This window comes from Puma concolor, chromosome A1 (assembly GCF_028749965.1).
Source record: "Puma concolor isolate L17-30 chromosome A1, mPumCon1.1.hap2, whole genome shotgun sequence".
Classification (NCBI taxonomy): domain Eukaryota; kingdom Metazoa; phylum Chordata; class Mammalia; order Carnivora; family Felidae; genus Puma; species Puma concolor.
The window spans coordinates 106,431,201-106,452,293 of record NC_141667.1 but is presented as its reverse complement, the minus strand read 5'-3'; the positions used below and the strand labels follow the sequence as shown (position 1 = coordinate 106,452,293).

The 21,093-nt window shown below is 40.2% G+C and overlaps 1 protein-coding gene across 10 annotated transcripts in view; it reads left to right on the top strand.

Moving 5' to 3' along the window:
• Positions 1–21,093, top strand: part of LOC147584351 (uncharacterized) — a 477,282-nt gene that overhangs the window by 7,592 nt on the left and 448,597 nt on the right. Inside the window, exon 1 of one of the 10 annotated variants that reach the window (XR_015248650.1) lies at positions 4,790–4,985. The exons of 8 other annotated variants lie outside the window; for them this stretch is intronic. The gene's annotated coding sequence lies outside the window, so the exon portion shown is untranslated. Of the gene's footprint in view, positions 1–4,789; positions 4,986–8,057; positions 9,008–21,093 lie in introns of those variants that run through there. One more of the 10 variants, XR_015248652.1, reaches the window with a different exon arrangement.

Below are 21,093 nucleotides of genomic sequence, written 5' to 3'. Positions count from 1 at the left end.
TGATACACTTTGCTATTTCCCATTGTATTCTATTTCATTTTAAAAATGCTGATTGTGACATGCTCATGGATTTTATGTCTTGCTTAATGATTTAGAACCCATTGTTTAGAAAAACTCTTCTTTAGTTCACTTCACTTTTCACAGTCATCTTATGAAGTCGGTATAATTTTAACACCCGTTTTACAGATGAGAGAACTGAGTGAGTATGTTCAGGGTTTATGCAAAGAAGCCAAAGTCTATACCTTATACTTGAGATTATATATTTTTCAAAACAGACATTAGTTATGTTAAAACACAGCTTTGTAAATTCTTATGAGCTTAACACATTGTCTGTAGCCTGAATAAATACATAGTCTTGTACATCCAGGTATATGGGCACTGTTTTAGATCTAATACAAGAAGATGGGCCTGTAGTTTATCAAAGGTAAAGTAACTAAAGTTGTGGTAGCTTTTAGTTATTATACCTGTTTCATCATTTGATTAAATAATTACAACTTTTGTCATATGGAGATCTGAGGAATTCTTTGAGATCAGAGTTGCTTATTTTCTAGGAAAAGGATTGAAACACAGAGGCCACACCTTCAGAAGTGTGGTTAGCAGACTCATCTGGGGATTTGTGAATTATATATTTCGTTTTGTCAGCCTCCAGTGAAATTTCAGCATATGTATCAATCATTAGTAGGCGATGGACCACACAGCAGGACACATTACACTTGTGCTCTCACACAACACACAAGAGTTTGTCACCAACAGAAATTATCAATATTTCGTATCACCTCACAGTATTACAGACATTTCAAAATATCATTCATGCTCATCAACTAAACTGAAGTCATGCTAGTTACCAGAGCCACCATTAGATCTTGGTATTGAATGTGCTGATGGAGAAGCACACGGATTAGTGTATCACAAATGTTGTTCTTAATATTTTGGTCATTGCGTTTCAGTATAATTTTATGTTTTCGAGTACATTAGAAAATAGAAATAAGAAAGGGTCCATAGGTCTTACCAGATTGTCCGAGTGGGCCATGGCTCCGAAATGCATTAAGGCCTTGGCTAAAGGACGGGGGTGGAGGAGCTTGAACATTAGCTGATGGTTCCTGGAGACCTCTTTAGAAACAGGGCCTATTTCTAGCCCCTCAGCATCAACATCATTTATTGTGATGGTTTGGCATATGGAGAAGTGGACTACCTGCTCTTTCTAGGCAATGTGGAAACTGATGGGAGTGAGTTCTTTGGTCCTTTAAGTTTTTTCCTCTGGTCTCTGAGTCTGTCCCTTATGTTCACTTTCCTGGTTTTGCCTTCTTCATTGATAGGACTCTGCCTCTTATATTTGGCACACAGAGGCATGAAGGAGCTTTAGAGCTACCGTTTTGCTGAATTTAAGTGGAGGAAGTCACCTTTGTTTAGCAGATACCCATTGTTTATGGTTTCAACAACAACAACAAAAAACCCAACTGACTGATTTTCTTGTCCGAGTATTGGGAAAAACCTACATTTCTGGGCTGAGTCCTGGTGTTAGTCTTCCTAAATATTCATGTTGCTTTGCAGAAGTTAAGGGCCAGGGAAATGACCAGTGATTTAAATTATTGCTAGGCCTGCATTACAGTGCTGGGAACATTAAATAATAAGTAACACACCTACTCTCTCTCAAAAGTCTCTGCTTTGATGAAGGGTTGCAATGGTTTTCATTAAGTCTTATGTTAAATTTAGCCATAAAAATGTTCTGTATATTTACAGGAAAATAGGTTATTGTGTGTTCTATGAATTGACATGTTTGACAAAGCTGAATTTTTCTAATCTTGGGATCATCAAGATACACAAAGTTTAATTTACCTCTGAAATTCCTTTGAGATGATATATACTCCCTTCTATGATGTTATCAGAGTTACCTCTGATTGAATAACTCCATTCCTTTTTCACAATCTTAGCATGTTCCCTCTGTTGTCAGGAGAATGACGGAGTTCAAGATGCTTAAGAGGGGGCCCAGGGTTTCATGGTCTGGGCCCTGCTACTTCTTTATGGCTGACCATCTTCCCCCATGTTATATAAATTTCATCCTTTCTAAGGTCCTTGTATTTTCCTGCACTCATTCTGACTTCAACTACCATGACTCTGCATAGGTGATTCTTTCTCTTGCTCTATTTGCTTCCTGGAAAACTCCTATTGGTCCTTTCAAATCTCTTGGGCATCACTCTCTTTAGGAAGACTTCCCTTTATTTTTATTTTTTATTTTTTTCAACGTTTATTTATTTTTGCGACAGAGAGAGACAGAGCATGAACGGGGGAGGGGCAGAGAGAGAGGGAGACACAGAATCGGAAACAGGCTCCAGGCTCTGAGCCATCAGCCCAGAGCCTGACGCGGGGCTCGAACTCACGGACCGCGAGATCGAGACCTGGCTGAAGTCGGACGCTTAACCGACTGCGCCACCCAGGCGCCCCGGAAGACTTCCCTTTAAAAAAAGCTGTTTTAGGGGCGCCTGGGTGGCTCAGTCGGTTAAGCATCCGACTTGGGCTCAGGTCATGATCTCACGGTCTGTGAGTTTGAACCCCGCGTCAGGCTCTGTGCTGACGGCTCAGAGCCTGGAGCCTGCTTCAGATTCTGTGTTTCCCTCTCTCTCTGACCCTCCCCCATTCATGCTCTGTCTCTCTCTATCTCAAAAATAAATAAACATTAAAAAGAATTAAAAAAATGGTTTTAATTCCAGTATTGCTAACATACAGTGTACTATTAGTTTCAGGTGTACAATATAGTGATTCAACAATTTCATCCTTCACCCAGTGCTCATCACCACAAGTACCCTCCTTAATCCCCAAGAAGACTTCCCTTGTATTGACCTCTACTCATTGCTACCCATCCAATAGAGGCTGGAGAATCTGTGTTGGCATATTAACTGGTGGTATTGCTCTGAATGCATTAAAATGGCTTATTTTCACAGTAGTATCCTCCTTTAAAATGGAATTCCCCTTGAGGAGAAAGAGAGTGTCTTTATCTCTTTATTACAGGTGTCTAGCATGAGACAGGTACTCTTCTGATTTTGGATGAAAAAATATAATGATCATGCTAACCTAACTGATGGTGTGTTGAGAGGATGGAGTAGTAAAATTCAAGCATTACATATTACACACCATATGGGTCACTTCTTGTGTCCTTCCTTATGTACTCGTAGCCTAACTTTTGACTCCAGCCGTTGCTGTGACAACTGTGTGCACTTGTGACCCATCAACTCCTTGTCTCACCTGCACCACTTAATTCTTGCTTCCTGACCTAGGGCTTCTCTGATGCTTCTGCTTGCAGAGACCAGGCCACTCATTCTACCCTATGCTCACACTGGAAGTGGGAGTGATCTAAACCCTATGGGGCAATGGTGGTAATGGCTGGGTAAATATTACCCAGTCCCCACATTCCTCAGGAAGACACTGGGGGCTCATTCTGCAAGACAATTCAAAGTATCCCAGGAGGAAGGAGCCTCAGTTGCCCATCCCAGTGACTATTTCAATAAAATGTCTGTGTATTGGCTTCCCCTCCTTCCCTGTTTCAATCCGTCTTGTTCTTTACTCCTGTACCTTGGAATCACTTCCCAAAAAAAATGATCTTGTCTGAGGCTCTGCTTTTGAGGAAACCAGACTAAGTCAGAGCCCTGATTTAAAACCAGCCTCACTATGTTATATTTTTCTTAGCTTGAGCGATGTTTGGAGACTATTTGCAAGTCTCATAAAGTAGCCAGATGGTATGGAATACAAATAAATAGGATAGCATCCCCTGAATTTTGTATAAATGTGCTATAAAGTATGTGATGTTTTGTGAGTTAGGGATTCTTATTTCCTTCAATCAGAAGACAGACTCAGACAGTTGTTCAGTTTTGTAAAAACACTTCTCCGTAATTCTACAGCTGTGTCTTAGGTGGTAACTGATAGTGATGTTTTGATCACAGCTTTACAGATGGTGAGGTCCTAGACACAGCAGCTTTCTTTGAGCAAGTGTGAGGCCCTGGAAGACACACGCCTTTCCCATAGGTCAGCGTAAGGAACTTGGTTGTGAAACTCTATGCTAATACCAGTAGGCTGGATGGCTTGCTCTGGTGTGTGTGTGTGTGTATGTGTTCGTATGTATTTCTTTTTTAAGCACAAGGTATGGATTCCAACCTCATATTTTAAATATCAGAATCCTTGGATTACAAATAGAAAAAATACTTTTTTTTTGAAAAATGCAAATTATTAACCAGTAAAATTGGCATCTGAAACCCTGTGCATTACCAAGTGGGTAAATTACAGAATTATTGTATCCTTTGCAGCTTAGAAGAGACACTCACTCAGCGTTACTCAGAGCCGGAGACCCAAGTAATTTCTAACACAGCCTAGGCCTTTGGAGTCCCCTTCTCCTGGTCGTGTGGTACACCACACTGCCTTTCTTGAGGATCTTTCTTTTATTTTTTTAATTTTTAAGAATTTTTAACGTTTATTCACTTTTGCGAAACAGAGCAAGACTGAGTGTGTGGAAGCAGCCATAGAGAATACTGAAATGAATGAGCATGCCCGTGTTCCAATAACGCTTTATCTACAAACATAATGGCAGGCCTGATTTGGCCTGAGGGCTATCATTTGCTGTCCCTTGTTTTACACCATTGGAGTTACAGTGATTTCTACTTGTTGGTCGTAAAAAGGCTAATGGGTTCGGGAGAGTTAAAACCGCCGCCCCGCCTGGTGGTGAGCTGGGCTGTTGCATCACAGCACACACATGATTGGGCTTCCTTCCAGGTCTGTGTATGGTCAGACTCTGAGCCAGCAGCCAAGACAGTGAGCCTGGCACCCACGGTGCTCCGGTTTCCAGAAAGAATCACGAATACCCTTCCTGTGCAGATAAAGGAACAATTGTACTACAGGAGAACTTACTGGAAAGTAACGTGGGGTCAACAGGAAGGAAAAGGAATTCACTCCTCAGTCACAGTCTTCAGTCTGGTTGGGAGTCACTCAGACTTGGAAAGGTCAGTTAGGATGCATGTCTGATTTTGGCAGGCCTCCAGGGCTCTGCACTCACGGAATAATACCTTGGCTTTGGTGATTACAATGGCACACTCAGAGCTTCCTTTGGCTGCTCCGGCCATCCCTTCCTCCTCACAGTCAGGTACATGATTCCTTCCAGTATTTCACCCTCATGTGTCATCTGCCGATGCTAAGATTTATTTCTGTCAACCAAAATTTCCAATAGACTCAGTTTGCCTTCTTTCAGTTTTATCTTTCACAAACCTTGACAACATGGCTTTTGAGTCTCATACCCCATGCTTCCCATCCCTGGGATCTGGTCCCAGGTTTGAGGCCCTGGAAGACAAATGTCTTTGCAGAAGTCGATGCAAGGAGCTGGGATTGAACCCTATTATGCCAGTGGACTGGATGAGTGTCCCTGTGTGTGCACATGGGTACGTGCATCTGACTTCAACCTTCAAATCATAAGATCACCTTCCCCTTGGGCCTCTCTGCTCAGCGAAGCTCCTTCAGCAGCCTTGGTGCCCTCAGTTAGATTCATGAGTGGGTATTCTCTGGCTGTCATTCTCTAGTCATCTCTCCTTCTCATTTTTTATCAGGTGGATCCACATCATGGTCTGTTTCAAAGTTGAAGGAGGGGCTTTCAGAGGCTGGATGACTTTTTCAACGGATTTAATGATCTAATACTAAAGAAAAGTACATGCATTACCTGTTTTGATGATCAGTTGGCCACACTGGATACTGGTCATAAAAGCTCTTAATGGAGGTCTAAATTTTTAGTGTTGAAGTGTTTTAGGGGAAAAAAAATCACACATTATTATTATTTTCTCCAAGTAGCACTCTGGCCCTTAGGGAAAGGGATGTTGGTCGTTATGTGAGAGGAAGCAGAAATGAAGAGGAAGGAAGGAAGGCAGGAATTTGATTATTTCTTCATAAACAGCTGATTCCTTTAGCACCTGGCTGTGGCTCCTGCTGCTGTGAGAAGAATATCAATGGCTTTAATATTCTATTGTTTGTGGCTGGAAAGCTTTGCTTGCTGTTCTAAGCTGCTTGGCTCTCAGACTGGCAACGGGGCAGAAAATGTGGTGGATATAAGAAGAAAACAAGCCAAAGTCCTTTAAGTCAGGTTAGCTTCCCCTTTAAAGCCCATCTGGGATTTCTTTCTCTCTCCCTTCTTAATAAATCTGTTTGATTTGTAGCTATATTTCTTACCCTGAAGAGTGGCATATTCTTCAGTGTACAGGTTCTATTGTTCTGCTCACGTTATGGCTTTTTTGTTAGTATTTTTAATGGCCTACTTTGTTTTGACGAAATCCTATCTTCTTCAGTAACACCAACGTTGACGGATGATTAATGAATACAAATGAAAAAACCACTCTCAAAACAGAAGCTAGAAAAGGTGGGGGAAGAGCCAGTGGGCAGATGAATTTGAAATGGCTCATTACCACAAGGTGGCGCTGTTAAAACACCTCATTTTTAAAGTCCTAAAAACAGGTTGCAAATAAAGAAGGAAAACACAAAATTAAAGACCCTTTCATAAGAAAATACTTGGTATCACAAGAGTGGAGTGAGCGTGTGTGATGTTATTTGTGTGTGCATGTGTATTGAAGATATAATCGTTACGGGGAGAAGTGATAGAATTGTGTTTGTTTTTTGAGAGAGGTGTTTAATGATTGATACTCTCATAATTCAAATAGTAAATATTTTTATTGGGTTTCTTAAGTATGTTTAATTACAACTGGATCCTTCCTGGAGTTTTCTGAAGCATGACATTGTGGACATCAGAATGATAGGTTAAATTTACCATTGCTTAATCTACTTGCTTTCTACATAGAGAGCTTGCACACTAGGGGCATTTATTTGAAAACAATTAGTGCTCCATTAGGGGAAACATGAGGCTAGCAGGGTCTCAAATGTTCTTGACTGCTGTGGGAACTTGGTGTGTGGAAAGATGGTAAGTTAATACAGTACTTGGAAAATACTTCCTTACTTTAAAACGTGTTGTCTATTATGCGGCTCCCTTGATGCCACTACTATTGTTGTTAAAAGTGAATGTTTTCATGTTTGTGCATTCTTTGTTTGTCTAGAGTATCATTTACTGATGGACAGAGAGATGAAAAGCTGATATTTTTCAAGGTTGTACTTTGAAAGAAAGGTGTTCATATAATGGTCCAGATCATCTTACTCCTGAGCAAAGGCAGGAGTGGAAAGTTATCTAACACAAGTGAGTAGAAGCACACAAACTATACATGGATGTTCCCTTACTCCATCCTCATAGCAATTCTCTGAATCAGATGATGTTAATATCTCCATTCTCAAGAGAGGTTCTGAGAAGTTAAGTAACCTGTCAACCGTCACAAAGCCACCGTGTGGCACAATCAGGAGTTGAGTTCAGAAATTATTCAAGGGAGGAAATGCAAGGAAATGAAAAGGAAAAGGTCTAGGCTGTCTTGCAATTTGTATTTAGACAAAGCCTGATCACATAATGTGGATCCCTTTGAAAGAAAAATAAACCTGCTTTCCCTACAGCCAGATGAGGGCTATAGGTAGAGTAATACACACATGCATGTACATACATATATATATATATTTTTTTTTTCAACTTCTCATATGCAATTTTCATCTCTGTCTTAGCATAACTATAACATTTCCCACCATCCACAAAGCATGTTCCGTGAATTTTTACCATAGCTGGGGGAAGCACTACAAGTTGATAGCTGTGATATCTCCCAGATAACTCATACTACAGAGGCACTGACCCAGCTGGAAATGCAATTCATGATAGAGAACTCAACTGATTTCTGCTTCAGGAAAAATTACGTTAATGGGAGTATGAAACTCTGACGACAGTGATACATGCTAGATACTCCATATGCTGGCAGAATCTGAGCCTATAGTAATATAAAAAATCCTCTTTATTGTTTTGAAGTATCTGAAAGAATTATATGTCTATAATTAGACTTATAATTGAATTCTATTTAGGGTAGTAGTATTAAGCCTATATTTTGCAGAGATACCTGTGTGTCCATCTGGGAAATTGTGTGGAAGGAGATAGTTTGTATGGGGTGGGGGTGATGGTGGGTGTGAAGGGAGTGTGATGGAGGAGGTGGACTTTGGTCATCTATCTGAGCGTTTTCTGGAGCAGGTGGACGATTTCTTATAGTATTTTGTATGTGTGGGATATTTGATTTTGGTGTCAAGTCCCATAGTATATTGGGAATCTAAGTGATTTATTTAGGTTTGTTTGTCTATGTATGTATGTATTTATTTATTATTTTTATTATTTATTTATGTATTCATCACACAATCATACTTAAAATATTCAAATATTTTGACGATTTGTTTTTAAAAATGAGAAAAGATGCCCTGTGACCTCTGGCTTTCAGGATTGAATGTGACACAGTATTTGGAAAGAAAAAAATCATTATAGATCTCAGAGAGGTGCATCACAAAGGATTTAAATTCTTAGTTTGATATATATAAGAAAAGGAAAGAATCTCATTCTGTGATGACAAATCTTGAACCAGCCCGAGGCTGACTAATATAGAAGTAAAAGCAAGCAGGAAGCATTTTGACAAGCCGCAGACCTGGGGTTTATGCTGCAGTTTTGAATGGTGTCCTCTGGTGGTTCGGAAACAGTGACAGGAGTGTCATTTATTTGGCTGTTTCTTGGCTCGTTTTTCATTCCTCTATGTTACAAAGGGATCTCACATGCCCACTGTAGAGAAGGGAATTAGAAGACCTGGATCAGCAGGCAGCTTGGAGACTTTTTTTTTTTTGTTTACGAGAAAGGTATGTGGTTTATCTTCTAGTGTACTACTAGCTGTGTTTTCAGGATAATATTTTTGATGTCGAAAAAGTGCTTCCTGCCTGGCATTGCACTTGCACTGTTGCCATTTGTGTTTTGCTGCAGTTGAAACATGGTGTGACTTGGTCTAGTTCCCAGCTCCTGGAGACCACAGGAAGCACAGACAGGTACCTGCTTGATTCTCCACGGCTGCAGACATTCCCCAGGGTGCATCAGGTAGCACACACTGCACTTCCTGTGTCATGCCCACGTCCAGCTGTCAGGCCCTCACCCAGAGGGCTGGGGGAGTACTTGGGAGTATTTTGTTGATTTGGACTCAAGGTTAAGCAATCTGTTTTAGATCTGAGGAAACTTACCTTAAGGAATATTAAAAGGTCTTATGAAAAGGTTGGAAGGATTGGCTACATGTCGGTTTGTTAATGAGACTTGAGTCATACTTATCTTGGTAGTTAATCAGTTAATAAATGATTTCGATATGATATTTCCTTTCCTTCTTAAAAGTTTTTCCCTGGCCGTAAAGGGTTGCCAAGGATATGGCGGTCTTTGGTGATTTCCTGTGCACCTTTTGCATTTCTTTTTTTTAATGACACCTCCTCAGTATGGAGAAACAATAGAGGAAAAAGGAAATTTAGGGAAAATAACCAAATGCAGGATCAGGAATCAAGCTGAGATTTTTGCATTCCATGTTCTGTATACTGCTTTGGCATTGTTAATAGCAAGCTAAGTATTTAATAGCTAAGCAACAAGAACTTGAGACTCGAGCCCCATTTTTGAGATTCACATACACCAAAAACTATTGGGAAGCAACACCCGAAGTGTATATTTATTACTAATTTATTTACACAAGACCTCATTCTGTAAAGGAAGTTAGTGGTTTGCAGCAATAACATATACAATAAATAATAGCAAAATATGAAACAGAGGAGCTGGAATATGTATATCAGGACAAAAAGCCAATATGAACTTAACCAAAGGACTTCAAGAATTTCCATGAGGGCTCATCAGCTGTTACAGTCCTGCCTCCTGTCTGGCAGCAAGCCAAGATGAGGCCAAGTGTAAAAAGGACCACAGGCAGAAAGTAAGGAACATGGAAGCCTTCCCTGACAAACACATCCTCTCTGAGTGCCCACAATTCTCATCATTCCTTAATCACTCATTGCGCCGAACACTAGATCATGGAGAAGCTTAAGAGGGTTGATTTATCTGCATATCAAATCACTATTAATTGTTACAGAATGGGGCCTGAAGCAGGTACATTTTGTTGGCAAAAGGGGGTTGAGTCAGGAGCTTAGCACCCTCAGGTCGAGTCCCAGGTGGGCATGCACCCCAAGGGTCTCGTACATGGTGGGGGACAGGCAGTGTGAGAGTCAGGAGCTCTGATTACAAACAGGATCTATACTGTAGCTTTCTTTTTTCCTTTAATTGGCACTGGTATAATAGGATTACAAAATAAAAGGAAGCCAAGGATTTATAATTGCTTTGTAGAGAAATATTTACCCTTATTTCTAGGACATGAAAGGAACGTGGGTAGGGATGTCCTCTTCTTATAGGAAGATACAGATTGCTTGCTTTATTAGGCATCAGCTACAACCTGTTGGCCGAATTATAATTTGGCCAAGTCAAGAAGACACAGGGAAGCAAAGGACTCAGGCTAGCAAAATTTTATTTCGGTCTTTTACAGACTTTTGTGGGTCACGCTGTGATGCAAGGAACAGGTATCTGCAAATGACCTTTGATGCCTTCTCTTCTCTGGGTTGCCTAGACAGTGATTCAGCTGGTCTGGGGGACTTCCCTGTGCCAGGGGGAGATGTTGTGCCCAAGCTCAGCTTCTCACAGGGTGGGTGACTTTTCTCGCAGCAGGAAGGCCTGCAATTCCACATGGGCCTCAAGATCTCTGGATGCTGGGTGGCTGGCTTTCCTGGACAATTCTGATAAAGTTAGCATCTAAACACAGCCCCCCTAGCAACAGGAATCTGTCTGCACTTCCTATAACAAGGCCACTTTCTCCTGCATATCCTTAACAAAGGTACAGAGGAAAGGGGGTTGGGTTTCTTTACTGCACAAATAAGCCACAGTGCTTGTCTAGCAGAGTGCCCCGGCCACTCTCTATGGGGCAAAGAGTGACCCCACCTTCTCTCCTCTCCTCTTGCCTAACTGTGCAAGCCTCCACTTTCCTCAATAAAGCCCTTTCTTTAACCCATATTCTGTGATGTTGCAGTTCCTCTAAGGTCCGTGCATGACAGGTTGCAATCCATGAGACTCACCTTTAGAACAGTTGTTGTAAAGGCAACAGGAACGATAGCCTTTGTAGCCCACATTTAAATTGTGACCCAGAGGTCACTAGAATAACATAGCAAAATGGCATTTTCTTCATGATTAAAAATCCTCAGAGTGCCTGGGTGGCTCATTCAGTTGAATGTCTGACTCTTGGGTTTGTTTTGGGTCATGGTCTTGTGGTTCTTGAGATCAAGCTCTGGGTCAGGCTCTGTGCTGTTGGTGCAGAGCCTTGGGATTCTCTCTCTCCCCTATCTCTGCCCAGCTCTCCCCCCCACCCTGCCCTGCTGCCGCTGCCTTTAAAACAAAATAAAACAGCTCTCTTAGGTTCAAGGTTAGTTCTGGATGTGGAGTTAATTGACTCTGCTTAGGCACCATTTATAGCCTCACAGGGTAGAAGCCTCCCTCTACTTAAATTCTAACTTCATTCCTGTTAATTGTGTTGCTCTCTGTAGGTAAGTATTAAGCAGACCATAAAATGCAGCGTTTGTGGTCAGATTTCATATGGGGACCTGAGTGAATGATGTACAACACTGTAGATAGTTTCATTAACATGATCACTCTCACTAATGAATATTTACCCACCTCACACTGGGTGCTCTGCTCTGCTGACTGCATGCTGAATGATCCTAGCACTGGTAACAAATACAGGTTCCAACGTTGTGGAAACAGTAAAGCCTTATGCAAGTGTAAAGTCGTCACTCAGTTTTATTCATTTTATTGTTGTTATTGTTGTTGGAACACTGGTTAATTCAATTCTGTCCCCTGAATTCAACTTTAACCAGGATTAGTTTTTATGACAACTAAGGGCATTGCTCACCAACGAAGGAAAATAAAGATTGAATTGCTTTTCACACGTCCTTTTAAACCTTCTGTCTGAATATCATAGAACTCTGCTATTTTATTTATTAATTTATTTTTAACATAGTTTATTGTGTAGATTCAAATAGGTCTTGAGACTATAGTGTTCCCTAAAACAGAACATCTGCTTGTAATTAAAGTATTATGTCACATGTTCAGCTCACTTATGGTTATAGAGTGCTATCTACCACTTTTCATATTAACAAAGGACTTTATTAAACTGTAGACAAAAATCTAAATCATTACATGAAATAGAACAATGAGTGCTATTTAAGTTGAAGTGCCATCCAAAGGTAGAGAATTACAGTAATAGATTGGGAATTATGCATTGTAGGAAGATTTGTGCTCTTTATTTCTTATTTTATCACAGAATTTTATTGATCATTGATCATAATCTTTAGTTGAAGACATGTGGTTTAGTATTTTTAATAGAATAATGAACACCTGTGAAGTCCCTGTCCAACCCCAGAACAAGGCCACCACCAGAAAAACAAACAAACAAAAAAACCCCTACTCTTGGGGTGCCTGGGTGGCTCAGTTGGTTAAATGTCTGACTTCAGCTTAGGTCATGATCTTATGGTTCGTGGGTTCATGCCTCACATTGGGCTCTGTGCTGACAGCTGGAGCCTGGAGGCTGGAGCCTGCTTCAGATTCTGTGTCTCCCTTTCTCTCTTCCCCTCCCCGACTTGTGTGTGCGCTCTGTCTCTCTCTCTCTCTCTCTGTTAAAAATAAACATTAAAACCTACTCTTACCGCTACTCATAAATGGTGAGTTAACCTATAGCGCCCCTTCCTGGTTGTTTTCTTACCGTCAGCAGCAGCATCATTATTATTTCCTTGAACTGATATAGTGGCTATTAAATTTTGCTCCCATAGGCCGTGTAAACTGCATGCCATAGAAGGTTAAGCTAATATAACCAACCAATACTGGGTACTTCGGTTAATCAAACATGACCACGCTCCTTTGGCAGTACTGTTTTTGCAGTTGTAGTGTCAACTGCGTACCTACTGAGAGAATTGTACTTCTAGCAGGCACATCCCATGTTCCTGAGGCTTCTTGGCCATTTGAGTGTCATCCTTGGTTGATTAGTTCGTTCATCCATTCATATATTCAGAGAACATTTCCTGAGAGCTAGGCGCTGGGCTTGGTGCTAGGGCTTCAAAAGCCAAATTGGGGAGGCAGAGTTGCAGAGAGGTCATTGTAATTGGAAGTGAGAAGTGAAAGAAAGCTGTGTGCAAAGGGGGTTGCTTGGGTAGGAGAAGGTGAGGGCCACTCTCTCCGTTCTGATAGAGCTAGTGGAGGCCACTTAAGGAGGTGATGTGTGTCGTGGGGTTTTCCTGATGAACAAGAGATGGAGGTTTACGGCAACACTGAACAAAGTTACTCTAACGAAACAGAAGGAGATAGCTGCCCCTGCCTCCTCTGAAAGCCTGCTGGCTTTGTCAAATTGTTCATATCCGCCACTAGCCAGAAAATGAAAGTATAAAACTACTTGGAGACCTAGTTCTAGGCTGGGGTTTATTTCGTGCATACACTATTAGAAGTAAACTTTGTGAACAAATGGAATGGTGTACTTGCACGGTCTCAGAACGTGCGGTGGGCAGATATAACCAGCATGCAAGCACTTCATTGTGAGAAGATAGGTGGTTGCAACATCTTTACTAACCCCAAAGATAAAAAGGTGTGTGGTAATTCAGTAATATCACAGTGCTATCCCGGAAGTACTTGTCTTCTTGTCTGTTATACAGGCACTCAATTCTGTGTCTTTTCTACCACAGAAATACAAAATGCATTTGGAAAAAACCCAGAACCAAACAGAATACAGTGTCTCCTGAGGTTTCTCCTTTATCTGTTCCCTGGAGGTAATGGGGAAAGACTAGTAAACCAAGATGAGAACAGCATCATTTGGGTGTACAATCCATATAATGATGCCGTGGCAATAATTCTTTGTTTCTTACAGTAATCGAGTCAAAGGCTTATAATAATATGATTCTGAAGCCAGAGCAGACAGCAGATTTCTGTGGCCCATAGTCTCTCAATTAGATTTCTGTGGCTTAGCTATAGGAAGCCATCAGAAGTTAAAGACTTAATTTTTCTCATGGTGTTTCCTAAAGAAACATGAGCAGTATGCAGTTTTCCTAACCACCTCTCCATCTTGAAACATTTTGTTCTCTCCGCTTTCTGCTGCCATTGTCAATATGGCAATTCGTTATTGCAGTCATGATGAATGGGCTGATGCTGTCTTTGTTCTCACTTTCCTGAATTATCTTCTAGTTAGGGAGAACCTGCACTGGTCTTGGGAGACCCATAGCTTCTCTGGACTGGCCTGATACCTGTGAACAGCCCTCTTTGGTGAGCACCTGGACTAGGTTCCAGTTCTCCCTCCAAACTTCAGATTTAAAAGCACTCCCATATCACGGTTAGAAAAAAAAAGCCATTTCAGTAAAATTTTTTTCTGAGCTGATGGGCTGCTCTTGTGGCATGTCCTGGAAGTTATTGTCAGATTTCAAAGAGATCAGGGGGCAAAGGTGGGACAGTGTGGTAGTGAGTAGTTAAATACAGGGCAAAGTGACCCTCTGAAGACTTTTGAAGAGTCATCTTTCATGCCACAGCTGTATATTCTTGGCAGCATTAGGATGGTATTGTCTTTTTTTTACTTATTTTGACTCTGGGGGCCGTCGGAAGGTGGACATTTTGATATTCTGTACTTGGCCAAGCAGTGGCTACTTACCTTCAGCATCACTGCCCCGAGAATAGGTCACAGCTTGTTACGACACCAGTAGGATGTGGCAGGAAGGCCTGGAAACCCGACAACCTAGGGTTCACTGTCTGTATCCTCCTTTGATTTTTAAGACGAGTGGGATTCGATTTTTTGTTCATTTCACTGATGTCACGTTTTCACTGATAAAAGTGAGTGGACATGTCATGTTTACCTCTTCCACCTTGTGGGACAAAGTAGGAACAAGCGGGTGGGGGGGCAAGGTGAAGAGAGTCCGTGTTCATCACTCCACTAAGGCCATGGGGAGGGACGTATCCCTTCTTTTCTCGCTGAGGACACAAGTTCATAGAACAAAAACATTAAAGTTCTCCCTTGAGTTGTAACTGGGTTATATAAGGCCTTTAATAGGCTTTACTGAGTTCTGTGCAAATACTAACTCATTAAAACCCATGATATAGGCACTATTATTATCCTTCTCATTTCACAGAAAAGAAAGTAACTTGCCCAAGGTCACACAGCTAGTAAGATGTGGAACAGGGATTCAAACCCAGCAGTTTATTCTGGAATCTGCACTCTCAATTGCCATGCTTGGTTGCTACTCCTCCTACCTGGTGCTGGCTGGTTCTTCTCTAGTACCTCTTGGGAAAGCATATGTTCCATGTTTGTTTAAAAAAAAAAAAAAGGGCTCATATAACCTCTTCATAATAGGATGTGATGTCATTTTGTGCCCACTGCTTTCCAGGTAGTATTTCAAGTGGAGTGAGTCCTGAGCCTAAGAAGGGCTACTCACGGTTGGAAGGGTACCACCGACAGGGATTGTTGGCCTTCTCAATGACAAGCCTGCCCTTCCTAAGATTTAGGAAACTTGTGTCCATGGGCTTTAACCCCAAAAGTATAAACAAAAGAGGAAACAAAGTGAATTCGCTTCTCAGTTGTAAACTCCAAAGGAAAGTATAAAAAAAAAAATCAGTGGTGGTGTTTTGATAGTCAAGGTCAAAGAATTCATTTCGCTTTTCAGAATGAAACCACTTTTACTGTGTCAGACTTTATGGCCTTATATAATTTATGTACTCCCCTAATGTTGGTGGCTCATGGAAACTCAGTAAAGTTGCTCTAGGAAACCATAACCATCGATTTATTTGAATTCTGGATCCTCCTCTGGGGAGTATGTTTATTGCCCCCTTTTATACTCCCAGTGTGCCCTATGACATCTGAGCAGTGAGTATTTTCCCCTAATGTGGCATTAAGATTAAAGACCCTAACTGTGTTGATTTGTAGCAAAATGAAGTTTGTTGTTGACTTGTTTGACTGTCCTTGTCTTTCATTTTATGTTGCAATTTAGGGTAGGGAATAATTTGCTAAAACGTCTTGTCTAATCCTTCTGAATTTCAGAAAGCAGATTGAAACAAAGACCTATCTCAGATGGTGGTGCTTCCTGTTTTGTAGCTACTTTGAAAGTCTCATTCAACCTAATATTGAGACTCTCTGAGCACTCAATTCCCTAGTTTCCCTGGTGCAGCCTAGGTAAACATGCTGGTTGGTGAGTAAAAGTTGAGGAATGGGCAAAGAACAACCCTATCTTGAATACCTATTATGTGCTAAGAATTATACTAGTGTTTACGCACATTTTCTCATTAAATTCTCAAATTAATCCTATGATGCAATTCCAAATCACCCCATTTTATGACTTAAAAAAGCAGTATTCCAAGATTTTGAGTATTTTTCCCAGGACCTCAGCTAACTATGACTGAGATACAAACACAGATCTGCCTGGTTGCACAATGCATGTTGCTTCCACCCAGCAGGGCTCACCATGAGTCAGAAAAATGTGAGTTTGTCCACATATTCATTCATTGCACAGATTTTTACTGAGCCTCTGCTATGTACCAGGTACTTACCTAGTCTCTGGCAGTCCAGTAGTGTTCAAGACAGAAATGATGACTATTCTGAGACTTTGCCTTCAAGGTAGAGATGGTGGAGACAGGTTGAGAGATCATACATAGTACATAAATTAAAATTTCATGATCAGTGTTTTTATAAAAATAAAGCAGGAAGATATAAGACAGCAATGGATGATCAGGGACAGTGTTGTTGAGCAGGTGACACTTGAGTTGAGCTTTGGATGGCCAGAGGAGCAGCCGTCTGGAACAAGAGCTCCTAGGCTGAGGGATGGTGGGGGTTGCTGACTGAAAGCAAGGGTGGTGGAGACACCGGGAAGGGAGAGCAGGTAGGAGGTGTGGTTGGGAAGGCACTTGGGGCCAGGATCATGTACAGCCTCGTTGATCAGAGAAGACATTTGGATTTAAGAGTCCCCTCAGAGTATTAAGTGGGGGAGTGATATGATTTGTTCATTTTTGAAATTCAAGGAATCGATTAAAGGGACTGTCCTGGAGACAGTCAACGGGACGAGCTGCTGCCTCTAATATACCATGTTGTATTGCATATGAAATGGGTGCCTTTGCATATCAGTTTTACCCTTGATAGAATGAGGGCAACTTGGATTCCATGTTTATGTCTAAATATCATAATAGTTGTAAAATGTAACAGAGAGAAGATCATTTTATTCACAAAATAGCACACATGATAATATATATGAAGAAAGTGAATGCATTATTGAGAAAAATAAAACTTGAATAGACATGCCTTGCTTGTTCCTAGAAGGAACAGTTTACTCAAATTGTAAGGCTATCAGTTTTTTTCCAAATGATTCTAATAATTTAACACAATTCTAATAATAATGCCATTTTTTTGGAGGGGGAACTGATAAAATAATTATGAAATGCATTTGAAAGAATAAACAGTGGTAATAATGATGGGAAAATTGCCTCCTGAGACATTAATATGGCTTAATTAATTAAGCTGTCATAATTAAAAGAGATAATAGTAGCATAGGAATCAGGAAGAAAATCTGTGGAGTAGAGCAATGATGCTAGAAATGACCATAAGTGAATATACAGTTTGGGTATAAAATCAATAAGTAATCTAAAAAATGAGTTATGAATTTACAGAGTGCTTTGTAAATGGTGTTTGGACATTTGATTTAACAAATTATAAGAAATAAAGTACATATTACACCAATGAGTGCTAGATAAGTGAAATATTGAAATGTAAAAAATACTTTGATGTACAAGAAGAAAACTTAGATATTTTTAAAACCTTAGAGAGAGATTCTTTTTATGGATAATGATGGTGACATTTTTAAAAATTAAAAAAAGGAAAAAATTTTAAAAATTAAAAAAATGAAAAAATTGGGAGAAATATATCTAATACATTATTTTGGCAAGTGATTACTATATAATGAGCCCTGAAAGAAAATCAGCTATGGACAGGAGTAGAGATTTTACAAAAGCACTAATGAAAATACCAAAACATATGAAAAATGCCCTGCCTTGGTGCTAACTAAGGAAGAACAAATAAAAGATCAGTGAGATATTATTATTTCCCCTTTAAAATTGGCAGAGATGATCAAATGCTAACACCCAGTGCTGGTGTGGGGTAAAGGACACTCTTTAATACGTTGCTGATGGGAATGAAAATTCATACTTGTCAAGGCAATTTAGTAATACGTGGAAAATCTATGCCTTGTTTCTAGTAATTTATCTTAAGGATGTAAAAATATGTGTAAGAAGTCAGCTATTAGGATATTTATCTCAGCACTCTGTGTAAGAACCAAAGTGTCCCAAAGGAGGATTGATTGCACATTATGGTGTAGGGATAACAATGGAAAACAGTAATTAAATATAATGTGGTAGACATGTATAGATGGGAAAGACCTCCACAAAGCATTTCAAATGAAAATACAAAGCTTATACAACAGTATGTTAAGCATGATCTCTGCCCCCTTTTTTGTTAAACTGTGGGTGTATGTGTATTAGTGTGTATAGAAGAGGTTTTGTCAAGTTGTCTCTGAGTGAATGTGATTGTAATTCGTTTTGCTATCCTTTTTACATACCTAATTTAAAATGTTTCTATTGTGAATGTATTTTAAAACATTGTAGCTAAGAACGTGGGCTCAGATGTTCAGATGGACCTGTGCACATCTGTCTAGTGTCCTTTGATACTGGTTAGCTATAAAATGCACCTCATACTAATACCTACCTCATAGATGGTTGTGTTAAAATAATGCATGAAAAGCACATAGCATATTTTTGTCATGGCTAGTCCTGTTAATTATTTATTTTTACTTTTTACTATTACTATTTTCTCAATAATTTGAAAATATTCTTTTAAAATAGAATGTATTGGCTCTATAATTCAAAGAGGATTGGATAAGCATCAGCTCATCTTCTTAGATGGTCAAAACCTATCTATTCGCTTATTTCTCACTTGTCCCAAATGTTATCTCTACATTGTGCAATGCAAGTTCCACCAGCCAGGACAAGGCAGTTACCACTTCTCGCCAGGATTATAAAACCCCCTGGACGTGACTGTTTCTGGGTGCAGTCCTTGAGAATCCCGCTGCTCTACAGTTTCAGTTTGTAAGTTGTCAGATTACTTGATTTTGGAAAAAAAAATAGACAACGAATGGTAGCTGAAAACACCCCTATGTGTTTCGCTAAATAATGGATAAGCAAGATAGACCATACTAAAGCAATAATGGGGCATCTCGGTGGCTCAGTCGGTTAGGCATCTGACTTCAGCCCAGATCATGATCCTGCACTTCGTGGGTTCAAACCCCACGTTGGGCTCTGTGCTGACAGCTTGGAGCCTGGAGCCTGCTTCAGATTCTGTGTCTCCATCTCTCTCTGCCTGCCCTGCCCCCCCCCCCCCCCCACTTGCACTCTTTCTGTCTCCCCAAAATAAATAAATATTAAAAAAAATAAAGCAATAGTGAGGGCCTTTATTTTATTTTATATATTATATATATTATATATACATTAATAATTTATTGTCAAGTTAGCTAACAGTGTATACGGTGTAGTCTTGGCTTCGGGTGTAGATTCCCATGATTTATCACTTACATACAACACCCTGTGCTCATCCCAACAAGTGGCCTCCTCAACACCCATCTCCCATTTTCCCGTTCCCCCAACTCCCCACCCCTATCAACCCTCAGTTTGTTCTCTGTATTTAAAAGTCTTTTATGGTTTGCCTCCCTCTCTGTTTGGAGCTTATTTTTCATTCCTTTTCCCCATGGTCTTCTTTTAAGTGTCTCAAATTCCACATATGAGTGAAAACATATGATATCTGTCTTTTTCTGACTGACTTATTTCACTTAGCATAATACCCTCCAGTTCCATCCATGTTGTTACAAATGACAAGATTTCATTCTTTGTCATTGCCGAGTAGTATTCTGTTGTATATATGTACATATATATATATATATATATATATATATATATATATATATATATACATCTTCTTTATCCATTCATTAGTTGATGGACATTTTTTAAAGTTTGTTTATTTTGAGAGAGAGGGAGAGAGAGAGCATGGAGGAGAGGCACAGAGAGAGAGAGAGAGAGAGGGAGAGAATCCTAAGCAGGCTCCATGCTGTCAGCAGGAGGCCAATTTGGGACTCTACCTCAGGAACTGTGAGGATGACCTGAGCTGAAATCAAGAGTCAGATGCTTAACTGACTGATCCACTTAGGTGCTCCAATAGTGAGAGCCTTGAAAAGTTTGGTTTGGTGCAAAGATTTTGTGGTACAAACACGGTACATTTGCTTCCTTGTGAAACATGTCCAGAAAGGGGCGGGGGACCAGTCCATGGGTTATCTATCACATGTCCTTGTTCAAACCTATGGTCATGCCATGTATGTTTCAAGAAATAATATTTCCCAAACCAGTGCTTCTTAGGCTTTTGGTCAGTCTGGGGCTTACCTGGGGCTTCAGATAAGGCTTAAGATAAGGAGGAAGGAAGAGTTATGCCTTTCAGATGAGTGACTAATTGTTAAATTCTTCATTCCTCATTCTTCTTTTCTCCTCTTGTTCAATTACTCCTTCTTCCTCCTTATCTGTGAAACACATTCATCAACTGTTAGCACTTCTTCATTCAGGAATGGATAGATTTAACAGTTGTAAGGAGACCTTGAGAGCTTTATCTACACACATTTCATAGTTTTGATATATTTAAACACACTGGTCGGTCTGAAGGCAGCAGGGAGTAGGTGGGTAATGAGTTACAGCACTGCTTTGCCTTGTTAAGGAACATCACCAGAATATTTAAATGGGGTTTCCATCTAGTCCTATATGCTGTAAGTTAAGAAAGTGGATAAATCTCTATAACTGGCTGTAGAATTTTTTTTTTCCATCAGGCATTCATTTGAGTCACAAAAGAAGAACTGGATCCAATAAGATATATGCAGGTTGACAAGTGGCTTATTTAACTTAATACAGGAAAATATAAAATAATGGAAACTAGGTCAAAAATGGCAAAAAGGATTAGGGCTTGAATAGAGACAGGCTTCCAGACAATGAAGGGAAGGGGATCTGGCAGTAATAGTGTC